The sequence below is a fragment of the Anabas testudineus genome, chromosome 1 (assembly GCF_900324465.2).
Source record: "Anabas testudineus chromosome 1, fAnaTes1.2, whole genome shotgun sequence".
Taxonomy (NCBI): domain Eukaryota; kingdom Metazoa; phylum Chordata; class Actinopteri; order Anabantiformes; family Anabantidae; genus Anabas; species Anabas testudineus.
The window spans coordinates 12,431,106-12,437,105 of record NC_046610.1 but is presented as its reverse complement, the minus strand read 5'-3'; positions in this window follow the sequence as shown (position 1 = coordinate 12,437,105).

The following is a 6,000-nucleotide window of genomic DNA, read 5'->3' as shown; positions in this document are numbered from 1 at the left end:
GGTAGATTCAGTCCTGTTAGTTTTTTTTTGTTGGGAAAAATTGTCATGTTTTTGGGTTGTACATCAACATGTAGCCAAGGAGGAACCAGGAATCAAGCGCCCCAAATATTTGCCCAGAAATGTCTTGTGAAAGATGTTTTAAGGTCATATTTTATCCTATTGCCTCTGTTAATAAAACACATCACAACAACAACCTTTTCAATCAGGATCCAGCGACAGCAGCATTATATGGTGACTGACATTTTCCACTGTGCACGCAAACTTCCCTTCTCTATGATTTATGTGCATTGCATGTTTTTATCCAAAGCTGTCAACAAAGCACTGAATGTGTTCACAATCAAACTCTCATTACTGTCAGAGCTCCAACTGGATATTTGGATCCATTTTATGTAAAAGCTTTATAAGGTGGCAACTAAATCAGTTCTCAAGGGCTTTGGCATTCCTGTGTTTTTCTTCATTAAATGTAAGACTACGAGATCGAGTTGTTTTATAATCTGAATTTCCGAGGTAATATTGGAAGTGTGTGAATAATTTAGAAAACACAAGACAAGCTGCTATTTTCCCCTTAGTTCAGAAAACATTAGCCAAGGGACTAAAGGAACAATTATATCATCAAATTGGAGTTGTTATAGTTTTATATAGGTATAATCTTTATACTGCAGTTCTGTACGTTTCCCATAACACGTTCATGCAGTGAAGAGATTCACTGCTCTCTGTCCAATAGAAAAGGAAATTGCCACAATCAGAAAAACAACCGTAACGAGACAATAACCACAATAGACACAATAAACGGAACGCAATGATCAGTGATGACACAAATAATGGCATAAATACTGGTTAAGATGCCGTCAGGGAATAAGTCAGTGATTTAAGAAAACACAAGAGTGTCTGCATGTATTTTAAATTTTTCCGCAGGCTGGTGCCAAATGCACCTGAGAAATCAAAAAGCACAATTCCCACTATACCCTCAGGCGTGTCCAGGTTGGTGTAGGTGTGATGGAGCAGGTGGATGATGGCATCATCCACTCCAGGTTGAGGCTGGTAGGCAAACTGGAGGGAAATCACAAAGGATTTCAGCCTCACAGACTTTCTGTAAAGAGAAGGAAACACGTGAGACCTTCATTAAAAATCATATAATGGCAGAGAAACACTAAATCGCGGTCATTCAATGGCTAGATGAAAAGCAGAGTGGAGAGTAGATAAAAGAGGCGGCAGGTGTGATTAACGTTCCTGTAAGGTCAAAGAAATATGAATATGAAAATATGAATTATATATTTTCACAATGTTCACATGATAACTGTGATAGATGTTGGTCTCACAGTAATTATTGTTGTGAAATGCTGCTTGAGCTTTAGACTTTTCTCTTCTTTGTGCTTTTTGGAAGTCATGTGAAAGTTATGCTCCAGAAACCTCTTCTCTCTAAAGTCTAAGTCAGGAGTTCACCTATCTATCTATCTATCTATCTATCTATCTATCTATCTATCTATCTATCTATCTATCTATCTATCTATCTATCTATCTATCTATCTATCTATCTATCTGTCTATATATGCTGTTAAATAATGTGAAACATCAGGCATCAGTTTGCACTTGGTGCATTTTCACTGCTGTTGAGCAAGCTGGTCAGAGTTTTGACAGCGAGAGGCTACTTGTGACTTATGTGTGTGTCAAATTTAACCGGTTAAGTCTACAAAACAAACCCATTCCTTTATTTAAATGTCATCTCAAACTAACACACACTGTCTCTACAGATCGCTTTTCTACTGCTGAATGAAGTCTCGCTACTGAGCGTCATCTCACAGAAGGTCCAGCTCAGAATAAGTCTTCGTGGGCTTTGGATATTCTCCCCTTGTGGATGTCAGATCTAAGCTGTCTATAGGTTAAATTATTTTGTATGCTTTGGATTTGGTCTCTCCACCTCTGAGCTGATGTATGATAGGACTACTAAAATCTTCTCTACACACTTTTAAGTAAAGAAAATTAAGGTTATTTTTATAGCACTGACATCAACGAGCTGATTAATCCTGGTCCACACATGATAAACTATACTTAAACTATTGATTTTCTTTCATGTTAGAAAATAAATCCAGTATGGATTATGAATATGTACAAAATCTACATCACACAACATGTCTTTCCTAATTACATTTCTGATTGCACAGCTACAGCTGTGACCACAAACTGAGCTGCAAAAAATTGTGAAGACTTGTAGTACTACATGGCACGCTGTGCACGCTTCAGTGACGAGGACAACATTTCCGTCTAACGTGGACTTTTTTTATTAACTGAACCACCAGGGCTGCCCCTAAGCAAAGCTTTTCATGTTTGGTCTCTCGTATCAGGAGCTTTAGAGCAGCTATGCTTCGCTGGCTGTCAATCCCGCAGGCTCTGAATATATTCTCATCACCCCCCCCCCCCACCCACTGCTTTCTATTCACGTTGAACACCAGCAGTGGATGTACAGTAAATAACATTGACATCACAGTCTTCAATCAGGCGTTTCCTCTTTTCCCCTTTTCCCCAAGTTATTTAAGATATATCATGATATTGTTTCGTTTCTCGCTCTTCTTGGAACAGGAGCAGAGACACAATTAAACCTCAGCGATTTTCTCCTGATAAGAAACTGGCGAGAAAGCCTGTTGACAAAGCCTTACATATCCTCAGACACGCATGTGAATGCACAAATATAGCGTCACACGCTGCTGAATCGTAGCTTGGTTAATTAGCTGTTCGTGTGATTTTTTTCAGTATTGCCAACAAACTTCCCTTGAGACATGCTGAGGTCAAAGGACACATTATATAATTGCTGATAACATCATTTGCTTATTGTATATATAGCTATGATTGCAATTAAAAGAAGTTGTGAAAATTACATTTTATAAAACCGGGTCTCTCTGAGGTTACATTTAAGAGGTTGTTTCCCTGTAGTCATAATTATTTGGTTCCTCTAAATAAAGCGAGAGATGAGATAAAAATTCTAATACACAAGGTTTCCTAAGTGACAGTAAAGTGTAAACTACACTTAGAGTGCACTTAATATTTAGTGACCTTTCATCACTATAAATTATCAATATCCAAACAATTTCTTTGCATGCTGACGAAAAAGTTTGTGACTGACTCCCAACTTGCTCCTCGATTTCTGAAGCTGTTTGCAATTTTCACTTGAGCTGAATGAGTCACAGCTCAGTGACTCACAGTCTGGAGGAGAGAGTTGTCTATATAAACAGAGTCTTAAAACAGAGTCAGGGCAGCATTGTGTCTAATACTTTTTCTTTCTTTACACACATCTAATGAACTCTTCACAGGCCCGAGGAAATGAATTTCTCAAATAAGAACGAGCAGGCAGCATTTCATAAAAATTAAATCAGTCTTTTCTATAATCCCGTGTCAGAAGTAGGCATATAAATAAACATAACTCTGATTTACTGTGCTTGTGGAAACATCAGTATTTATTACGTTAATAGATCGCCATGACTCACATCACATCTTACTTAGTTACTGTAGCATTTATTTTTGAATGATTTTATCTCCATAGCTGCAAGAGTGAATGAACTAATATATTACGTGGAACCTCCACCATCCAGATCAGATTTAGATATTGGACCATACTCTACTGCAGGCGCATTACCAGAGTTTGTTTAAACACAGTTCTTCTGCAGCTTTTCCTGGCACTAAGCAACCTTGATTGCACCAGTGTGGGAGTAGTTGAATGTCTCCATGTCTCCAACATTTTGCTGACTTAGTCAGTTTTTTACTTGCCTGTTTATTGTGCTTTAGACTCATGCAAGTGGCTGCTTTCACAAATGCAGAGAAGAAGACAATGGAAATTCATTTTCCTGTTTCCTAGCTGATGGCACAGTAAAAACAGCCTTCTGATATTTCAGCAGCTGCTGCACCAGAGACCTATAAAACCACATCTCACTCTCTGCTTTTAAAGGTTATGAATGGAAATGCTGCGATTGGCCATATCTGATTCCCTCCACAACTCCACTTGCTCATAAAACACTCCTCTCAGTAACTATATAGTCCGTCTGTCTTACTGTGCAGAGAGTTTAGACTTTAACATTTTGGTTGCTCCTGGTTTCAAAAAGTTTTATTAAAATTTGATTATCTCTGTTCAGTGATAAACTCCAGTCATTTTGATCCAGTAAGCTGTATTTATTTGCGGCTAAATATTGACCAAACCTATGAGTTAAACAACCTCAACAATTTGATGCAGCTGTTTTCCAATGCAAGAGCTCAGTTGTCATGGAGATGATAGAGCCCATGTCAGGCAGCTGGAAGAAAAAGCGGGTAAGTGGCCTTTAAGTGAACTACTATTTCTATATTTCTTATAGATATATACTGAACCCTAAGCTGTTCCCTAAACACATTTAGCGTTTTGCCCGCTGAGGCACAAAAGTGCTATATAGAACAGATTTAAATCATTTAGGTTAAGAACGTTATCGTGTAACATCTTGTTCTCTACCACTGTATGTGCCACCTACTGAATGACTGCAGAAAAGACACACAAACATCTGACCAATTAAAAAACAAAAAAACCTAATTACTTCCCTTTCTACCGACATGTCACCTGCTTTCCTGTGAGGCAAACGAACCCACACTGTGGCCACATCAATGCTGAGCCAGTGTCCCCTTGAGACCAGTATAAGTCCTCCTACTGTGACAACAGATCTGAATTTGAATACACAACACATCCCCTCTCTTGCTTAATCAACCGCCAGCCAGTTACATCACCTGCGATATTTATGTAATTGCTAAATTAAACATGTTCCTAACTGTGATGTTGTGAAGTCTAACCAGAGCTATTTAGCTGAAAAATCATTAACCCAGCTCTGGCACACTCGTGTAGCTGTAAATTTTATCCTGTCTCTGTTGAGCTTACACGTTCGTCTCTCTTACACCTGTGCCAGTTTGGTGAAATCTCCAGTGCCCCAGTTCATATGCTCATTAGAAAAAAACTGCCTCAGAGCTACCATTGAAATAATTTGATGCTTGCCCTTTCATTCTACAAACATCATCTAAATGCTAGATTAACGTCACCAAATTACTGCTGAAGTAATTTGTTGCTTTCTCATTATCAAAGCAAAAACAACTTTATTTTGCTTGGTGCTCATTCTTATGCTGTGTAGTGACATTGTATGATTACATTTTCACTTCAATTCAATTCAAAATTGCTTTGAAATTAGTTTTTCAAGGATTTTAAAGATAAAAGGCAGATTGATATTGGTCTATAATTGGCTAAAACCCAGAGTCCAGAGTCGGCTTTTTGAGTAGAGGTTTGACTACAGCAACTTTTAAAGCCTGTGGTACGTATACTGTTAATAAAGATAGATTAACTTGGCCAAATTCAAATTCTTTAAGGAAACTGATGTATGAGACTGCGTCTCTGCATCCTGGGTTCCACTCTGAGATGTCAGGGTTTAGTTCATCCAATAAACTCGCCATATTTCTAGACAGTGAGATGCACCACCTAAAGTGAGATGGATGCTGCTCTTCTAATCAGCCCGGTTACACTAATAAAATTAATAATAAATTAATACATTAAATAGCTAATCCATTAGTTCAAAATCACATTTCAAACAAAAGATTTGTGGAACAGTCTGTGAACATTACTGTGCATTACTATGTTTTGAAACTCAATGTATCTTCAGCTATCATGAGGGCAGCCGTGTAATTTGGAGAAAAACAAAAACAAAAACCATATAGAGCTGGAAAACCTTCAATAAAGTTGTTTAGTAAGAAACTAGCACAAAGTCCAAATCCAGGCACTGTCAAAACACAAATAAATACATAAAAAAGAAAGAAAGAAAAAGTGTGAAGTCCCTCATGTCATGCAGTTTAACATGAACAAGGACTTATAAATGATAAATAAAATAATGATGTGAGGCACCACTCTAATGATGTTGAGCAGCACTTTAACGTGACCCGCAGTGAGCCGCTGGAGTTTACACACTACAAACTAGCTCAAAGATTGAATACCAAATATAAATCAGTTTA